The following is a 22,070-nucleotide window of genomic DNA, read 5'->3' on the forward strand; positions in this document are numbered from 1 at the left end:
GCTACTGTATACAACAGTAATGTTTGGCCTAATAAATATGTTCTGTTTCTACATTGCTTTGGTGTTTACAGTGTACTTGTTACCCCTCTCAGCAGATTACTTTCACTGTAGAACATTTTATTGAAATGTAGATTTTAGCCTATGAAAGACGAAAGAGCTTTAGATTTACAACAACTGTGTTTATATGGTATATCTAAAAATATACTATTATGAAAGCAGTGTTTGCCATTGGATGCAAATGCTTCATTCTGACATGTGTTTATGGCATTTTGAAGGAGATTTTGAAGGCATTTTGCATTTTATGTGTGCAGTGTTTTGAAAATGTGTGTAAGCAGTTGGAAAAACACTGTAAAAGGAGGAACATTACGTTTTAGCTAAATCTCCTTTAAAAAAAGAGCAGGCTTGCATTCTCTGCAGCAGTATTTCATGATTTGAGGTGAAAGGCGGAGGAGAATCCACTGGATAGATGGAGGTCGACTTTTACTTTTGCAAACCAGGGTCACTGTCATCCCACTCGTAGCCGATTGGCTGCAGTTGCTGGACGATGTAACTGGCCATGTTGTGGGTTCCTGCAGCAACCACTTCAGGACATGAGGTCGAGAGGACCCCCTGGAACATAAGCACACATTTTATGTAACTCCCACATCCATCAAAACACACTTATAACCACATATTCTATAAAGAAACTATAAATAAACACATGAATCAGTTCTAAACCTAACCACCAAAAGCCTCCCCACTAACAAAACAAATCTAAATCTAATTTCCATTCAGGCACCACTGCGGCCCACTACCAGAGACTTTTGGAACTGGTTGAAAGGTTGAATAGAGTCTTCTCCTACATTTCAGGGAAGGAGCTGATAGCTGAGCTTCTGGCCTGCCAGAGAATGAACGGCAGCTGACCACATGATCCCGACCTCACGCCCAGTCCCTCCGTCTCTCAACAGTGGTCCTTTTGTGCAACACCCCAGGCCTGGGGAAGAAGAGATGAACAACGCGGGCAGCCAGCCACTTCTTCAGACAGATATCAAGCTCAGCCTCACAAAGGCTTGGAAGGGCACAGTCCATACGTCATCACTCAAGAGATAGCAACTATACTATCAAATAACAAATTGTACATTCTCTTTTTAAAAGTTACCATGTCTATCACAAAAAAGTGAATGCCAATAAGAACTGATTTAATGAAACCCTAGGGACTTTTCCATAATAACAGCATGAATTCTTTGCATTCTGTGGGACCTCATTAGTTATTTGCTCAAGTGAAAGCTCTAGCTAATATACCCATCTCATTGCTGCCTCCTCCAGGACAACCGTTCAGATGAGAGCTCAGTTTGAGACCAGAATACAGGGACATACAGTACAAATTATAAGCCTGATGTAAATAAACATGAACTGTTTGTAATGAACTGTTTGTAATGAACTGTTTGTAATGAACTGTTTGTAAAAACCTATCACCCATCACCCATCATTGACAGGGAGTCAAATAATCTATTGTATTCTATTCTAGAACCCCCACCTGTGGTGCCTATGACAACTCCCCCGGCCTCTCGGATGACAACAGTAGCGGCGGCGACAGTCCCAGCAGTGCAGCCCATACTGGTAGTGGGCCTCAGCCGCCCCCGTGGCAATCAGTCACAGGGCCAGGGTTGAGCTGCTGATTATCCTCACCCTCACCCTAGGAGTAGCCTAGAGCCGTGTGTATCAAGCGAGAGCCGTGTGATCTTTTCTCCCCAATTCCGAGCAGTGCGGCTCGGGAGAGACGAAGGTTGAAAGTCATGCGTCCTCCGATTCACAGCCCAACCAAGCCGCACTGCTTCTTAACACAGCGCCATCCAACCCGGAAGCCAGCCGCACCAATGTGTCGGAGGAAACACCGTGCACCTGGCAACCTTGGTTAGCGCGCACTGCGCCCGGCCCGCCACAGGGGTCGCTAGTGCGCGATGAGACAAGGATATCCCTACCGGCCAAACCCTCCCTAACCCGGACCTGCCGGTCGCGGCCGGTTACGACAGAGCCTGGGCGTGAACCCAGGGTCTCTGGTGGCACAGCTAGCGCTGGAGTACAGCGCCCTTAACCACTGCGCCACCCGGGAGGCCCTGCACCCCCCTGTCCATGTAATCATATTTATTGTGATCCAAAAAGGCAAAACTGATCCTAAACCAGCACTCCCACTCCGAGATAATTGAGATATAAGGCCCCTGGTCCCAGATCTGTTTGTGCTCTGTAGTCATGTTTGGCATGACAATGGCCACATATGCATTGAAGAGAAAGCCCAAACAGACCTGGGACCAGGCTATTCAAGGAGAGTCTAAGGCCAAAATACATCACTGTATTGCCGTTGGATTGTAAAGGTACCTGATATGAGGCCCATTAGACTGGGGTCATGTTCATTAGGTAACACAACAGAAAAACATTACTCTAACATTTTGCAACCCGGTTTCCTTCCATTTGGTGCCTAATGAACATGACCCAGAATGACCACAAACAATTGGAGAATAAACCATCTGCGAGTACCCATGAGCTGGTGCACACAGTAACTTCATGATGTTCAGTGTTGCTGGGTCCCGCTTGGCTCCGATCTCAGTCAAAATGAGACATCAGTCATTGGGAATAGAAAAACAGCTTCAGGTTAAGATATCGGATACAGAACATTTTAGTTAACCAATAAAAAATATCAAATCGCTAAATTAAATCAATCAAGCTAACATTTGACAATGCTGCATGGTAAAATGTTTGAGTTGCTACCCTCAACACGTGAATAGGCCAGTCTGGTCCTGTGGTTCCTGTTTTTGATTTAACCAACCTGGAAGGCCAGCTGTGTTAAATTTAGGCAATCACTGATCAATTAGCTCAGTTGTGGTGCCAAGTTGGAACAAAATCCTGCAGTACCTGCAGCACTCCAATAACAGGCTTGCCAACCCCTGGTTTAACATATGGCATTCCAATAACAGGCTTGCCAACCCCTGGTTTAACACATGGCATTACAATAACAGGCTTGCCAACCCCTGGTTTAACATATGGCATTACAATAACAGGCTTGCCAACCCCTGGTTTAACATATGGCATTACAATAACAGGTTTGCATTACAATAGCTTGCTAACCCCTGGTTTAACACATGGCTACAATAACAGGCTTGCCATTTCTGGCTTACAACCCCTGGTTTAACACATGGCATTACAATAACAAGCTTGCCAACCCCTGGTTTAACATATGGCATTTAACAGGCAACCCCTGGTTTAACAGGCTTGCAATAACAGGCTTGCTAACCCCTGGTTTAACATATGGCATTACAATAACAGGCTTGCCAACCCCTGGTTTAACATATGGCATTACAATAACTTGCCAAGGCTTGTTTAACATATTGCCCTAACAGGTTTAACTGGTTTAACACATGGCATTACAATAACAGGCTTGCCAACCCCTGGTTTAACATATGGCATTACAATAACAGGCTTGCCAACCCCTGGTTTAACATATGGCATTACAATAACAGGCTTGCCAACCCCTGGTTTAACACATGACATTCCAATAACAGGCTTGCCAACCCCTGGTTTAACACATGACATTCCAATAACAGGCTTGCCAACCCCCTGGTTTAACATATTGCATTACAATAACAGGCTTGCCAACCCCCTGGTTTAACATATTGCATTACAATAACAGGCTTGCCAACCCCCTGGTTTAACATATTGCATTACAATAACAGGCTTGCCAACCCCTGGTTTAACACATGGCATTACAATAACAGGCTTGCCAACCCCTGGTTTAACACATGGCATTACAATAACAGGCTTGCCAACCCCTGGTTTAACACATGGCATTACAATAACAGGCTTGCCAACCCCTGGTTTAACACATGGCATTACAATAACAGGCTTGCCAACCCCCTGGTTTAAACATGGCATTACAATAACAGGTTTGCCAACCCCTGGTTTAACACATGGCATTACAATAACAGGCTTGCCAACCCCTGGTTTAACACATGGCATTACAATAACAGGCTTGCCAACCCCTGGTTTAACACATGGCATTACAATAACAGGCTTGCCAACCCCTGGTTTAACACATGGCATTACAATAACAGGCTTGCCAACCCCTGGTTTAACACATGGCATTACAATAACAGGTTTGCCAACCCCTGGTTTAACACATGGCATTACAATAACAGGTTTGCCAACCCCCTGGTTTAACACATGGCATTACAATAACAGGTTTGCCAACCCCTGGTTTAACACATGGCATTACAATAACAGGTTTGCCAACCCCCTGGTTTAACACATGGCATTACAATAACAGGTTTGCCAACCCCCTGGTTTAACACATGGCATTACAATAACAGGTTTGCCAACCCCTGGTTTAACACATGGCATTACAATAACAGGTTTGCCAACCCCTGGTTAACACATGGCATTACAATAACAGGTTTGCCAACCCCTGGTTTAACACATGGCATTACAATAACAGGTTTGCCAACCCCTGGTTTAACAGGTTGCCTGGCCAATAACTGGCCAACCCCTGGTTTAACACATGGCATTACAATAACAGGTTTGCCAACCCCTGGTTTAACACATGGCATTACAATAACAGGTTTGCCAACCCCCTGGTTTAACACATGGCATTACAATAACAGGTTTGCCAACCCCTGGTTTAACACATGGCATTACAATAACAGGTTTGCCAACCCCTGGTTTAACACATGGCATTACAATAACAGATTGCCAACCCCCTGGTTTAACACATGGCATTACAATAACAGGTTTGCCAACCCCTGGTTTAACACATGGCATTACAATAACAGGCTTGCCAACCCCTGGTTTAACACATGGCATTCCAATAACAGGTTTGCCAACCCCTGGTTTAACATATGGCATTACAATAACAGGCTTGCCAACCCCTGGTTTAACACATGGCATTACAATAACAGGCTTGCTAACCCCTGGTTTAACACATGGCATTCCAATAACAGGTTTGCCAACCCCCTGGTTTAACACATGGCATTCCAATAACAGGCTTGCCAACCCCTGGTTTAACACATGGCATTACATTAACAGGCTTGCCAACCCCCTGGTTTAACATATGGCATTCCAATAACAGGCTTGCCAACCCCCTGGTTTAACATATGGCATTACAATAACAGGCTTGCCAACCCCTGGTTTAACACATGGCATTCCAATAACAGGTTTGCCAACCCCTGGTTTAACACATGACATTACAATAACAGGCTTGCCAACCCCTGGTTTAACACATGGCATTCCAATAACAGGCTTGCCAACCCCTGGTTTAACACATGGCATTACAATAACAGGTTTGCCAACCCCCTGGTTTAACACATGGCATTCCAATAACAGGCTTGCCAACCCCCTGGTTTAACACATGGCATTCCAATAACAGGCTTGCCAACCCCTGGTTTAACACATGGCATTCCAATAACAGGCTTGCCAACCCCTGGTTTAACACATGGCATTCCAATAACAGGCTTGCTAACCCCTGGTTTAACACATGGCATTACAATCCACTATGAAAATGTGGGTGCATCACACAAAGCGATAAGAAGTGGACTGACCTTTTTTCCTTTGAAACGTTGATCCTTACACCAATGCAAAATGCCCCTTTGGCCTTTTCTTGCTGTGTATAACATTCCATCGAAGCAATGGTAGATCACTCCAAACTCAAACTACATTAGAATACAAATGAATAACCTTTTAATTAAAATGTTTTTTTAACTTGGTAAATTCTGTTCCCCCATTACTTCTCATGCTTAAGTCTTTCTTTACATTTACATTTAAGTCATTTAGCAGACGCTCTTATCCAGAGCGACTTACAAATTGGTGCATTCACCTTATGACATCCAGTGGAACAGTCACTATACAATAGTGCATCTAAATCTTAAAGGGGGGGGGTAAGAGGGATTACTTATCCTATCCTAGGTATTCCTTAAAGAGGTGGGGTTTCAGGTGTCTCCGGAAGGTGGTGATTGACTCCTCTGTCCTGGCGTCGTGAGGGAGTTTGTTCCACCATTGGGGGGCCAGAGTGAGGGAGTTTGTTCCACCATTGGGGGGCCAGAGCAGCGAACAGTTTTGACTGGGCTGAGCGGGAGCTGTACTTCCTCAGTGGTAGGGAGGCGAGCAGGCCAGAGGTGGATGAACACAGTGCCCTTATTTGGGTGTAGGGCCTGATCAGAGCCTGGAGGTACTGAGGTGCCGTTCCCCTCACAGCTCCGTAGGCAAGCACCATGGTCTTGTAGCGGATGCGAGCTTCAACTGGAAGCCAGTGGAGAGAACGGAGGAGCGGGGTGACGTGAAACCAATGCTAACTGCAACCATGTAGAAACTGAGAAAATCAAGTACATCATCAATAGCCTAAATATTTGGTGATACTATTCCATCAATGACAGAGTATAACTACTTGCTTTATTAGATGTGTTGTAGTATCCTCTTTATTTCAACATGTATGGTTCCAAATCCCTAATCTGAGGAAATGGCTGTTGTAGATATTGCTGTTGGAAACTGTCATTGTACCTGTGAACAAAGTGACAGGTGTCATCGATAGGGTCTATGTTCCAGGAGGGGTTGTCTGTGAGGATGCATTTCTCCCTGGCTGTAGACAACTCCTCTCCAATGAACCTGTCACAAGTTCACAACATACAGTGTGTGAGTGCCTTGCGTGGACCATTCCCTAACACTCAGCAGTGTCATGATGAGATCCCTAAAGAGCTCTTTTAGATATGTAAACACAGAGGGCCTAGCGCTGAGGGGTCAACCTCATTACATGGAAGGCCTAGTGCAGGGTTTGCCATGCTCCGTCCATGGGACCCCAGCTGGTGCACGTTTTGGTTTTTGCCCTAATCAAAACATGAAACCCTTGGGGTACACAGGCCAGAGTTGGGAAACGCTGGCATAATGTCTGTCGGTTTTAGTTTTTTCCTTTCAATTAAGCCCTAGACAACCAAGTGAGAGGAGTTCCTTACTAATTAGTGACCTTAATTCATCAGGCAAGTAATAATAATAATAATATATGCCATTTAGCAGACGCTTTTATCCAAAGCGACTTACAGTCATGTGTGCATACATTCTACGTATGGGTGGTCCCGGGAATCGAACCCACTACCCTGGCAAGCGCCATGCTCTAACAAAGTACAAGGGAGGAGTGAAAACCTGCAGACAGTTGGCCCTCCGTGGAATGAGTTTGACACCTGTGGCATAGGGCAGGTGATAGCTGGGGGCCAAAATGTAACCACTCCTGTGTTGAGGAGATATCATTGGAAGATACCATTGCGTACCTGTGCGAGAGGAACTTGTCCCTGAGGGTGAGGATAAGGTCCCTGGTCGGCCTCCTTTACCAGGTAGATTGGTGTGCTCTTGGTACTCACGTTCTTCTCGTGTTTCACCGCCTCCTGCACTACCTGGAGGGGGCGGGACCAAGTGACATAGCACACCCCTGGAGGATAAAACACAAGGCCACCAATATTCATGACTGGGGATCAGGAAAAGTGCCATTGATCCATGGGCTTTCCGTGTGTGTTATTAGGAGGTAATCCTGGTTTCTAAGGTATCAATCATTTTTAATAGGCCTATTTTGAAGATTGTAATCTATGCAACAAGCTTTACTGGTCCCCATTTTTTACAAGAGGTATCACAGCTATGAGTCATATGTAACAATGTGTAACTATACTCACTGTAATTACATATGTACATTTACAACTAGAGTAGGTTACCACAAATACTTGGTTTTAGGGCCACGTGGAATTGATGGTCACACTTGACTTACCTTACCAGCTCTACATGCAACTTCTACAGCAACATCCATGCATTCCCGCCAGCACTTGTCACGGTCCGATGTTGTCAGTTTATAACGAGGAGCAGGTGCTGTTGTTTTGCCGTTTACAGTTGGTTATTCCAGGCATCCAAGAGACAGCAAATTATAACCTATTATATGGCTTTGGTGAGGTGTAGTTCTCTGGTACGGTCCCGTTACGCCGGTGTCCACTGTCCACCTCGGTGCTGCAGACGGCTACTGCCTTGCTATTGAGTGGACTTCGATATGTACGATTCTATTTCGGATTGGAATGATGTTGATAGTCGCAAAACGACTCTCTAGCCATTGCTAGACGTTGATGAGACAAGACCAATCTGGAACCTGGAACTAGACGAAAGCAACTCCATTTTATTTGGTTGCCATTGTCAACCTGTAGCCTATAAATAAATCCAGTAAATAATATTTGTTGAGGAAAACTCTTGAATAAACAAGATTGTATTTTACTCAGTCAGACAGCATAACAAACGGCATTGGGCACGTAGAACGAAACATCTTGCAAGTAAACACAGACAACGACTGCAGACGCATTCGTATCCAGTGACGATGAGAGAAAGATGCCGCGGCGAGTAGAATTAACACTGCACCACGTGATATCGTCTGGCGTGCTGTCACCGCCATCCCCGATGGATAAAATTGTATCCACGACCACGAATGTGTCGAAATGTAGACTGCATTAAATCTTGAAGATCAAAGTGAAGTCTCTCAAAGAGCTCCCTTGTAAACTCTTCTCTCCATAATCCTAATCATCCTGTAGCACAAACTCCAAAAAGTTCTGGGACACTGTAAAGTCCATGGAGAATAAGAGCACCTCCTCCCAGCTGCCCACTGCACTGAGGCTAGGAAATACTGTCATCACCGATAAATCTACGATAATCGAGAATTTAAATTGTTCTATGGCTGGCCATGCTTTCCACCTGGCTACCCTACCCTGGTCAACAGCTCTGCACCCCCCACAGCAACTTGCCCAAGTCTCCCCCATTTCTCCTTCACCCAAATCCAGATAGCCGATGTTCTGAAAGAGCTGCATAATCTGGACCCCGACAAATCAACTGGGCTAGACAATCTGGACCCTCTCTTTCTAAAATTATCCACTGCAATTGTTGCAACCCCGATTACTAGCCTGGTCAACCCCGCTTTCATATCGTCTGAGATCCCCAAAGATTGGAAAGCTGACTTGGTCATCCCCTTCTTCAAAGGGGAAGACACTCTAGACCCAAACTGTGACAGACCTATATCTATTCTACCCTGCCTTTCTAAGGTCTTTCGAAAGCCAAGTTAACAAACCGACCATTTTGAATCCCACCGTACCGTCTCCGCTATGCAATCAGGTTTCCGAGCTGGTCATGGGTGCACCTCAGCCTCACTCAAGGTCCTAAACGATTTCATAACCGCCATCAATAAAAGACAATACTGTCCCGCCGTCTTCATCGACCTGGCCAAGGCATGCGACTCTGTCAATCACTGCATTCTTATTGGCAGACTCAACAGCCTTGGTTTCTCAAATGACTGTCGGGGCAGAGTTCAGTGTGTCAAATCGGAGGGCCTGCTGTCCGGACCTCTGGCAGTCTCTATGGGTGTGCCACAGGGTTCAATTCTCTGGCTGACTCTTTTCTCTGTATATGTCAATGATGTCAGTCTTGCTGCTGGTGATTCTCTGATCCACCTCTACGCAGACGACTCCATTCTGTATACTTCTGGCCCTTCTTTGGACACTGTGTTAACAAACCTCCAGACGAGCCTCAATGCCATACAACTCTCCTTCAGTGGCTTCTAACTGCAAGTACAACTAAATGCATGCTCTTCAACAGATTTCTGCCCGCAACTGCCCGCCCGTCTAGCCTCACTACCCTGGGCGGTTCTGACTTAGAATTTGTGGACAACTACAAATACCTAGGTGTCTGGTTAGACTGTAACCTCTCCTTCCAGACTCATATTAAGTGTCTCCAATCCAAAATTAAATCTAGAATTGGCTTCCTATTTCGCAACAAAGCATCCTTCACTCATCATGCCAAACATACCCTCGTAAAACTGACTATCCTACTGATCCTTGACTTCGGTGATGTCATTTACAAAAAAAACACTCTACTCAGCAAATTGGATGCAGTCTATCACAGTGCCATCCGTTTTGTCACCAAAGCCCCATATACTACCCACCACTACGACCTGTACGCTCGCGTTGGCTGGCCCTCGCTTCATATTCGTCGCCAAACTCACTGGCTCCAGGTCATCTATAAGTCTTTGCTAGGTAAAGCCCTGCCTTATTTCAGCTCACTGGTCACCATAGCAGCACCCACCCGTAGCACACACTCCAGCAGGTATATTTCACTGGTCACCCCCGAAGCCAACTCCTCCTTTGGCCGGCTTTCCTTCCAGTTCTCTGCTGCCAATGACTGGAACGTCTTGCAAACATCACTGAAGCTGGAGACTCATAACTCCCTCACTAACTTTAAGCATCAGCTGTCAGAGCAGTTTACAGATCATTGCACCTGTACATAGCCTATCTGTAAATAGCCCACCCAACTACCTCATCCCCATATTGTTATTTTATTTTTTTGCTCTTTTTCACCCCAGTATCTCTACTTGCACATTCCTCTTCTGCACATCTACCACCCCAGTGTTTAATTGCTTTATTTGAATTATTTTGCCACTATGGCCTATTTATTGCTTCATTAGGCCACTATGGCCTAATCTTACTTCATTTGCACCCATTGTATATAGACTTTTCTATTGTATTATTGACTGTATGTTTATTCCATGTGTTACTCTGTGTTGTTGTTTGTGTCACACTGCTTTGCTTTATCTTGGCCAGGTCACAGTTGTAAATGAGAACTTGTTTTCAACTGGCTTACAAGGTTAAATAATGGTGAAATAAATAAATAAAAATATATGGCTGGCTAGTAATAAAGATTTAAGAAAGGACTGGATGATTACAATGTGTGGTAAATAGAGAGAGATTTAGAGAGTGATATCAGACATGATAGACTAGATATTCCCCCCTAGGCTTAGAATTAGGTGAAAACACATGTAGCTGGGTTAACTCTATTGAAATGCATTCTACCAGATACTTTTGAGGTGGTGAGCCTCAATCGACTGATCCTCCCATTGTGCACCCAGTGCATAACTGGTTTCACTGGATCTGAGACGATACAGCTGGGTTTATGCTGGAGATGACATAATACGACACATGGTCTTGGCATTTCCAAAATGAAATGACATTAAATAACATACGGTTCCGGTTGGAGCGAGTGGTCGCATCTGCACGTCGCTCCAACGGGTGACTCTGCTAGCTAGCCAACAGCTAGCCAACGCTAGCCAACGTCTTCTGTATAGAACTCAACTACCCGGTCGCATTCACAGGTTGTATCACATTTTCACTTCATTTCATTACAGTACAACGGTTTGATTTGTTTGATCGTAGCTAGCTACTTAGCTAGCTACATAGCCGTCTTTGTATCAAAGATAATTGTGTAGTCTAGAGCGATTTTCTAGGTTCGCTAGCCATCTATTGTCGTTCTTTTAACGCAACGTAACGTAAACAACACTGCTAGCTAGCCTGCTAGCCCCCCGAATAGCAACACTGCAGAAACTATTACACTCAACGGAATGACTTGATTAGTGTAGTGTCAACAACGCACCCACTGCCAGCTGGCCTACTTCAGCAGTACTGTATCATTTTAATCATTTTAGTCAATAAGATTCTTGCTACGTAGCTTAACTTTCTGAACATTCGAGACGTGTAGTCCACTTGTCATTCCAATCTCCTTTGCATTAGCGTAGCCTCTTCTGTAGCCTGTCAACTATGTGTCTGTTTATCCCTGTTCTCTCCTCTCTGCACAGACCATACAAACGCTCCTCACCGCGTGGCCGCGGCCACCCTACTCTGGTGGTCCCAGCGCGCACGACCCACGTGGAGTTCCAGGTCTCCGGTAGCCTCTGGAACTGCCAATCTGCGGTCAACAAGGCAGAGTTCATCTCAGCCTATGCCTCCCTCCAGTCCCTCGACTTCTTGGCACTGACGGAAACATGGATCACCACAGACAACACTGCTACTCCTACTGCTCTCTCTTCGTCCGCCCACGTGTTCTCGCACACCCCGAGAGCATCTGGTCAGCGGGGTGGTGGCACCGGGATCCTCATCTCTCCCAAGTGGTCATTCTCTCTTTCTCCCCTTACCCATCTGTCTATCGCCTCCTTTGAATTCCATGCTGTCACAGTTACTAGCCCTTTCAAGCTTAACATCCTTATCATTTATCGCCCTCCAGGTTCCCTCGGAGAGTTCATCAATGAGCTTGATGCCTTGATAAGCTCCTTTCCTGAGGACGGCTCACCTCTCACAGTTCTGGGCGACTTTAACCTCCCCGTCTACCTTTGACTCTTTCCTCTCTGCCTCCTTCTTTCCACTCCTCTCCTCTTTTGACCTCACCCTCTCACCTTCCCCCCTACTCACAAGGCAGGCAATACGCTCGACCTCATCTTTACTAGATGCTGTTCTTCCACTAACCTCACTGCAACTCCCCTCCAAGTCTCCGACCACTGCCTTGTATCCTTTTCCCTCTCGCTCTCATCCAACACCTCCCACACTGCCCCTACTCGGATGGTATCGCGCCGTCCCAACCTTCGCTCTCTCTCCCCCGCTACTCTCTCCTCTTCCATCCTATCATCTCTTCCCTCCGCTCAAACCTTCTCCCACCTATCTCCTGATTCTGCCTCCTCAACCCTCCTCTCCTCCCTCTCTGCATCCCTTGACTCTCTATGTCCCCTATCCTCCAGGCCGGCTCGGTCCTCCCCTCCCGCTCCGTGGCTCGATGACTCATTGCGAGCTCACAGAACAGGGCTCCGGGCAGCCGAGCGGAAATGGAGGAAAACTCGCCTCCCTGCGGACCTGGCATCCTTTCACTCCCTCCTCTCTACATTTTCCTCCTCTGTCTCTGCTGCTAAAGCCACTTTCTACCACGCTAAATTCCAAGCATCTGCCTCTAACCCTAGGAAGCTCTTTGCCACCTTCTCCTCCCTCCTGAATCCTCCGCCCCCTCCCCCTCCTCCCTCTCTGCAGATGACTTCGTCAACCATTTTGAAAAGAAGGTCGACGACATCCGATCCTCGTTTGCTAAGTCAAACGACACCGCTGGTTCTGCTCACACTGCCCTACCCTGTGCTCTGACCTCTTTCTCCCCTCTCTCTCCAGATGAAATCTCGCGTCTTGTGACGGCCGGCCGCCCAACAACCTGCCCGCTTGACCCTATCCCCTCCTCTCTTCTCCAGACCATTTCCGGAGACCTTCTCCCTTACCTCACCTCGCTCATCAACTCATCCCTGACCGTTGGCTACGTCCCTTCCGTCTTCAAGAGAGCGAGAGTTGCACCCCTTCTGAAAAAACCTACACTCGATCCCTCCGATGTCAACAATTACAGACCAGTATCCCTTCTTTCTTTTCTCTCCAAAACTCTTGAACGTGCCGTCCTTGGCCAGCTCTCCCGCTATCTCTCTCTGAATGACCTTCTTGATCCAAATCAGTCAGGTTTCAAGACTAGTCATTCAACTGAGACTGCTCTCCTCTGTATCACGGAGGCGCTCCGCACTGCTAAAGCTAACTCTCTCTCCTCTGCTCTCATCCTTCTAGATCTATCGGCTGCCTTCGATACTGTGAACCATCAGATCCTCCTCTCCACCCTCTCCGAGTTGGGCATCTCCGGCGCGGCCCACGCTTGGATTGCGTCCTACCTGACAGGTCGCTCCTACCAGGTGGCGTGGCGAGAATCTGTCTCCTCACCACGCGCTCTCACCACTGGTGTCCCCCAGGGCTCTGTTCTTGGCCCTCTCCTATTCTCGCTATACACCAAGTCACTTGGCTCTGTCATAACCTCACATGGTCTCTCTTATCATTGCTATGCAGACGACACACAATTAATCTTCTCCTTTCCCCTTCTGATGACCAGGTGGCGAATCGCATCTCTGCATGTCTGGCAGACATATCAGTGTGGATGACGGATCACCACCTCAAGCTGAACCTCGGCAAGACGGAGCTGCTCTTCCTCCCGGGAAGGACTGCCCGTTCCATGATCTCGCCATCACGGTCGACAACTCCATTGTGTCCTCCTCCCAGAGCGCCAAGAACCTTGGCGTGATCCTGGACAACACCCTGTCGTTCTCAACTAACATCAAGGCGGTGGCCCGTTCCTGTAGGTTCATGCTCTACAACATCCGCAGAGTACGACCCTGCCTCACACAGGAAGCGGCGCAGGTCCTAATCCAGGCACTTGTCATCTCCCGTCTGGATTACTGCAACTCGCTGTTGGCTGGGCTCCCTGCCTGTGCCATTAAACCCCTTCAACTCATCCAGAACGCCGCAGCCCGTCTGGTGTTCAACCTTCCCAAGTTCTCTCACGTCACCCCGCTCCTCCGTTCTCTCCACTGGCTTCCAGTTGAAGCTCGCATCCGCTACAAGACCATGGTGCTTGCCTACGGAGCTGTGAGGGGAACGGCACCTCAGTACCTCCAGGCTCTGATCAGGCCCTACACCCAAACAAGGGCACTGCGTTCATCCACCTCTGGCCTGCTCGCCTCCCTACCACTGAGGAAGTACAGCTCCCGCTCAGCCCAGTCAAAACTGTTCGCTGCCCTGGCCCCCCCAATGGTGGAACAAACTCCCTCACGACGCCAGGACAGCGGAGTCAATCACCACCTTCCGGAGACACCTGAAACCCCACCTCTTTAAGGAATACCTAGGATAGGTTAAGTAATCCCTCTCACCCCACCCCCCTAAGTTTTAGATGCACTATTGTTAAGTGACTGTCCCACTGGATGTCATAAGGTGAATGCACCAATTTGTAAGTCGCTCTGGATAAGAGCGTCTGCTAAATGACTTAAATGTAAATGTAATGTAAATGTAAATGCCTACACAATCTTTAACAACTTGGATTTCCCGAAAACATAAATAAAACAAATAATGAGAAATCTTGCTACGTCACTAAGTGTGTCAGAAATGTATATATATATATTTTAATATATTATATTTTATATATTTTAAGGGTATGTTAAAAAGCAGTGTTGGAATGCTGTGGTCTTACACCTGCCATAAAAATATTCATAAAAATATTCACACGAGTAGACTGCTGATTGGCCAGCACATCCTTCTTAGGAGGACGACCCTGCCAAGCACTGCTTCTTGATACACTGCTCGCTTAACCTGGAAGCCAGCCGCACCAATGTGTAGGAGGAAGCACTGTCCAGCTGGTGACTGAAGTCAGCTTGCAGGCACCCAGCCGCCACAAGGAGTCGCTAGAGTGCGATGGGACAAGGAAATCCTGGCCGGCCAAACCCTCCCCTAACACGGACAACGCTGGGCCAATTGTGTGCCGCCTCATGGATGTCACGGCTTACTGTGACACAGCCTGGGATCGAACCCGGGTGTGTAGTGACGCCTCAAGCACTGCGATGCAGTGCCCGAGGGACACAGCAGGCCTATTGGGCAGATTTGTATCCACTCAAGACCGTCTTCCGGCGCCGACTGAGATGGCCGCCTCGCTTCGCGTTCCCTAGGAAACTATGCAGTTTTTTGGTTTTTTTTACGTGTTATTTCTTACATTAGTACCCCAGGTCATCTTAGGTTTCATTACATACAGTCGAGAAGAACTACTGAATATAAGATCAGCGTCAACTCACCATCAGTACGACCAAGAATATGTTTTCCGCGACGCGGATCCTGTGTTCTGCCTTACAAACAGGTCAACGGAATGGATCGCATGCAGCGACCCAAGGAAACGACTCCGAAAAAGAGGGAAACGCGGCGGTGTTCTGGTCAGACTCCGAAAAAGGGCACATCGCGCACCACTTCCCAGTATTCTTCTTGCCAATGTCCAGTCTCTCGACAACAAGGTTGATGAAATCCGAGCAAGGGTGGCATTCCAGAGGGACATCAGAGACTGCAACGTTCTTTGCTTTACGGAGACATGGCTTACTGGGAAAACGCTATCCAGGGCGGTGCAGCCAACGGGTTTCTCCACGCATCGCGCCGACAGAAACAAACATCTCTCTGGTAAGAAGAGTGGCGGGGGCGTATGCCTCATGACTAACGGGACATGGTGTGATGAAGGAAACATACAGGAACTCAAATCCTTCTGTTCACCTGATTTAGAATTCCTCACAATCAAATGTAGACCGCATTATCTTCCAAGAGAATTCTCTTCGATTATAATCACAGCCGTATATATCCCCCAAGCAGACACATCGATGGCTCTGAACGAACTTTATTTAACTCTTTGCAAACTGGAAAACATTTATCCGGAGGCTGCATTCATTGTAGCTGGGGATTTTAACAAAGCCAATCTGAAAACAAGACTCCCTAAATTTTATCAGCATATCGATTGCGCAACCAGGGGTGGTAAAACCTTGGATCATTGTTACTCTAACTTCCGCGACGCATATAAGGCCCTGCCCAGCCCCCCTTTCGGAAAAGCTGACCACGACTCCATTTTGCTGATCCCTGCCTACAGGCAGAAATTAAAACAAGAGGCTCCCACGCTGAGGTCTGTCCAACGCTGGTCAGACCAAGCTGACTCCACACTCCAAGACTGCTTCCATCACGTGGACTGGGATATGTTTCGTATTGCGTCAGATGGGAATATTGACCAAGACGCTGATTCGGTGTGCGAGTTCATTAGAACGTGCGTCGAAGATGTCGTTCCCATAGCAACGATAAAAACATTCCCTAACCAGAAACCGTGGATTGATGGCAGCATTCGCGTGAAACTGAAAGCGCGAACCACTGCTTTTAATCAGGGCAAGGTGTCTGGCAACATGACTGAATACAAACAGTGCAGCTATTCCCTCCGTAAGGCTATCAAACAAGCTAAGCGTCAGTACAGAGACAAAGTGGAATCTCAATTCAATGGCTCAGACACAAGAGGCATGTGGCAGGGTCTACAGTCAATCACGGACTACAAGATGAAATCCAGCCCAGTCACGGACCAGGATGTCTTGCTCCCAGGCAGACTAAATAACTTTTTCGCCCGCTTTGAGGACAATACAGTGCCACTGACACGGCCTGCAACGGAAACATGCGGTCTCTCCTTCACTGCAGCCGAGGTGAGTAAGACATTTAAACGTGTTAACCCTCGCAAGGCTGCAGGCCCAGACGGCATCCCCAGCCGCGCCCTCAGAGCATGCGCAGACCAGCTGGCCGGTGTGTTTACGGACATATTCAATCAATCCCTATACCAGTCTGCTGTTCCCACATGCTTCAAGAGGGCCACCATTGTTCCTGTTCCCAAGAAAGCTAAGGTAACTGAGCTAAACGACTACCGCCCGTAGCACTCACTTCCGTCATCATGAAGTGCTTTGAGAGACTAGTCAAGGACCATATCACCTCCACCCTACCTGACACCCTAGACCCACTCCAATTTGCTTACCGCCCAAATAGGTCCACAGACGATGCAATCTCAACCACACTGCACACTGCCCTAACCCACCTGGACAAGAGGAATACCTATGTGAGAATGCTGTTCATCGACTACAGCTCGGCATTCAACACCATAGTACCCTCCAAGCTCGTCATCAAGCTCGAGACCCTGGGTCTCGACCCCGCCCTGTGCAACTGGGTACTGGACTTCCTGACGGGCCGCCCCCAGGTGGTGAGGGTAGGCAACAACATCTCATCCCCGCTGATCCTCAACACGGGGGCCCCACAAGGGTGCGTTCTGAGCCCTCTCCTGTACTCCCTGTTCACCCACGACTGCGTGGCCACGCACGCTCCAACTCAATCATCAAGTTTGCGGACGACACAACAGTGGTAGGCTTGATTACCAACAACGACGAGACGGCCTACAGGGAGGAGGTGAGGGCCCTCGGAGTGTGGTGTCAGGAAAATAACCTCACACTCAACGTCAACAAAACTAAGGAGATGATTGTGGACTTCAGGAAACAGCAGAGGGAACACCCCCTATCCACATCGATGGAACAGTAGTGGAGAGGGTAGCTAGTTTTAAGTTCCTCGGCATACACATCACAGACAAACTGAATTGGTCCACTCACACTGACAGCGTCGTGAAGAAGGCGCAGCAGCGCCTATTCAACCTCAGGAGGCTGAAGAAATTCGGCTTGTCACCAAAAGCACTCACAAACTTCTACAGATGCACAATCGAGAGCATCCTGGCGGGCTGTATCACCGCCTGGTACGGCAACTGCTCCGCCCTCAACCGTAAGGCTCTCCAGAGGGTAGTGAGGACTGCACAACGCATCACCGGGGGCAAACTACCTGCCCTCCAGGACACCTACACCACCCGTTGTTACAGGAAGGCCATAAAGATCATCAAGGACATCAACCACCCGAACCACTGCCTGTTCACCCCGCTATCATCCAGAAGGCGAGGTCAGTACAGGTGCATCAAAGCTGGGACCGAGAGACTGAAAAACAGCTTCTATCTCAAGGCCATCAGACTGTTAAACAGCCACCACTGACACTGAGTGGCTGCTGCCAACACACTGTCATTGACACTGACCCAACTCCAGCCATTTTAATAATGGGAATTGATGGGAAATGATGTAAATATATCACTAGCCACTTTAAACAATGCTACCTTATATAATGTTACTTACCCTACATTATTCATCTCATATGCATATGTATATACTGTACTCTACATCATCGACTGCATCCTTATGTAACACATGTATCACTAGCCACTTTAACTATGCCACTTTGTTTACTTTGTCTACACACTCATCTCATATGTATATACTGTACTCGATACCATCTACTGTATGCTGCTCTGTACCATCACTCATTCATATATCCTTATGTACATGTTCCTTATCCCCTTACACTGTGTATAAGACAGTAGTTTTGGAATTGTTAGTTAGATTACTTGTTGGTTATCACTGCATTGTCGGAACTAGAAGCACAAGCATTTCGCTACACTCGCATTAACATCTGCTAACCATGTGTATGTGACAAATACAATTTGATTTGATTTGATTTGTGTGGCTGATTGGGCTACACGAAGAGTCGATTGTTGACAACTGTAGCATTTTAGCTAAGCCACCAATCCTAACCCTTTTCCTAACCTTAACCCCATTCTCCTAACCTGCCACTTTAATTATCCTAACTTGCTTTGCATTTTAGCTAAGCCTAACACTAACCATTTTCCTAACCTTAACCCCATTCTCCTAACCTGCCACGTTAATTATCCAAACCTGCTACGTTAGTTATCTTAACCTGCTATGTAAACATTAAGCTGACCCACCGTACACCTGGCTATGGACAGTCTAACCAATAATGGAGCACTGATGTTGCAGCCATCGCTGTGGATCCACCCACTGATGTTACACCTATCGCTGTGGATCCACCCACTGATGTTACACCTATCGCTGTGGATCCACCCACTGATGTTACACCTATCGCTGTGGATCCACCCACTGATGTTACACCTATCGCTGTGGATCCACCCACTGATGTTACACCTATCGCTGTGGATCCACCCACTGATGTTACACCTATCGCTGTTGATCCACCCACTGATGTTACACCTATCGCTGTGGATCCACCCACTGATGTTACACCTATCGCTGTGGATCCACCCACTGATGTTACATGTTATCGCTGTGGATCCACCCACTGATGTTACACCTATCGCTGTGGATCCACCCACTGATGATCGCTGTGGATCCACCCACTGATGTTACACCTATCGCTGATGGATCTGTGGATCCCACTGATGTTACACCTATCGCTGTGATCCACCCACTGATGCTACACCTATCGCTGTGGATCCACCCACTGATGTTACACCTATCGCTGTGGATCCACCCACTGATGTTACACCTATCGCTGTGGATCCACCCACTGATGTTACACCTATCGCTGTGGATCCACACTGATGTTACCTCGCTGTGGATCCACCCACTGATGTTACACCCACTTGGATCCACCCACTGATGTTACACACTGTGGATCCACCCACTGAGTATGCAGTGGATCCACCCTCTTTTACAAACAGTTTTTACCCATACAGTTTTTCCCCTAAAATGTATGCTTTTGCCACAAATACGAGTATAGGATGTGTCGACAGCATTATTTGGTATCAGTTAATAGAATACTAACTTTTAAAAGTCAGATTTTCACTGTACCGTTACTTTAAAATTGCAACATTTTCTCTCATCCTCATGGCAAAATGTGAAGAATAGCATGAAATTAGCTTTAAATCTGCTAAATGTTCTCTGACTTATGACTAAATGTGTAAAATAGCATTATAAAACTGCACATTTTTCTCTTGTGTGTTGTGTTGAAATGCAGGAAGTTAGCTAATTTCCAAAAAATATGTTTTCCAAAAAATATATATTATATTTTTTTCCTTCCACTTATACTGTCCTATCAAAATGACCCTTCATATACCCCTCATGGGTATGATAAGTAATGTCAGACTGTGTGGAATTGCATGAAATAGGTTTTGAAATGTAAAAGAAACGTGCGATGGCGGACCCTGCATCTACTGTTCATCCCACCCCAAATATCTACACCAAAGTTTTGCCTTTACTTTACATCTGAGGTTTTTGTGTTGTGTCTGCCATCTGTTGACACAACATACTTTTGAATACAGGGTGGGTGTAATTTCAATCATAGAAATATAATTCATAGAATGGACTTATTTCTTCAGACCACTACAATTTAGCTGCTACACCATTTACATTTTTATTGAATTGACATGTTTACTTGTAATTACTACCACAAAGAAGACTGCTGGTCCAAACCACCATCGAATATCAAGTTAAATTGTTATGTATGTTCTATGATCTATATTTCTATGATTTCAATAGGTTTCATATAGAGGATTGACATTATAATTTAAAACAGATATTCCCATTCAAGTCAACCTTCTCTGATGTGTGGCCCTCCAACCATGTGTTTTAACCAATGGTGGGCACAACGCATATACATGATGTAAAATAGTGTCTAAGCCAAATCAAATCAAATTGTATTTGTCACATGCGCCAATACAACAGTGAAATGCTTACTCACAAGCCCTTAACCAACAACGCGGTTAAGAAAAAGACCTAAAAAATAAGAAATAAAAGTAACAAATAATTAAAGAGCATCAGTAAAACAACAATAGTGAGGCTATTATATACAGGGGGTACCGGTAGAGAGTCAGTTTGAGGGGGCACCGTTTAGTCAAGGTAATTGAGGTAATATGTACATGTAGGGAGAGTTATGAAAGTGACTATGCATATATAATAACAGAGAATAGCAGCAGCATAAAAGGGGGGGGGGTCAATGCATATAGTCTGGGTAGCCATTTGATTAGCTATTCAGGAGTCTTATGGTTTGGGGATAGAAGCTGTTTAGAAGCCTCTTGGACCTAGACTTGGTGCTACGGTACCGCTTGCCGTGCGGTAGCAGAGAGAACAGTCTATGATTAGGGTGGCTGGAGTCTTTGACAATTTTTAAGGCCTTCCTCTGACACCGCCTGGTATAGAGGTCCTCGATGGCTGAAAGTTTAGCCCCGGTGATGTACTGGGCCGTACGCACTACCCTCTGTAGTGCCTTGCAGTCAGTGGCCAAGCAGTTGCCATACCAGGCAGTGATGCAACCCGTCAGGATGCTCTCGATGGTGCAGCTGTAGAACCTTTTGAGTATCTGAGGACCCATGGCAAATTTGTTCAGTCTTCTGAGGGGGAATAGGTTTTATCGTGCCCTCTTCACTACTGTCTTGGTGTGCTTGTACCATGTTAGTTTGTTGGTGATGTGGACACCAAGGAACTTGAAGCTCTCAACCTGCTCCACTACAGCCCCGTCGATGAGAATGGGGGCGTGCTCGGTCCTCCTTTTCCTGCAGTCCACAATCATCTCCTTTGTCTTGATCACGTTGATGGAGAGGTTGTTGTCCTGGTACCATATGGCCAGGTCTCTGACCTCCTCCCTATAGGCTGTCTCGTCGTTGTCAGTGATCAGGTTGTGTCATCGGCAAACATCGGCAAACTGCTATGGTGTTGGAGTCGTGAACGGCCGTGCAGTCATGAGTGACCAGGGAGTTCAGGAGGGGACTGAGCATGCACCCCCAAGGGACCCCCGTGTTGAGGATCAGCGTGACGTGTGTTGTTACCAACCCTTACCACCTGGGGGGGGCGGCCCGTCAGGAAGTCCAGGATCCAGTTGCAGAGGGAGGTGTTTAGTCCCAGCGTCCTTAGCTTAGTGATGAGCTTTGAGGGCACTATGGTGTTGAACGCGGTGCTCTGTGTTATTGACTTGTTAATTGTTTAC

The 22,070-nt window shown here is 46.8% G+C and overlaps 1 pseudogene; it reads right to left on the reverse strand.

Annotated features, from left to right (window-relative positions):
* Positions 1-480: 480 nt before the first annotated feature.
* On the reverse strand, positions 481-8,434 carry LOC123990424 (annotated as a pseudogene).
* Between the last annotated feature and the right edge of the window lie 13,636 nt (positions 8,435-22,070).

Source organism: Oncorhynchus gorbuscha, linkage group LG12 (assembly GCF_021184085.1).
Source record: "Oncorhynchus gorbuscha isolate QuinsamMale2020 ecotype Even-year linkage group LG12, OgorEven_v1.0, whole genome shotgun sequence".
Classification (NCBI taxonomy): domain Eukaryota; kingdom Metazoa; phylum Chordata; class Actinopteri; order Salmoniformes; family Salmonidae; genus Oncorhynchus; species Oncorhynchus gorbuscha.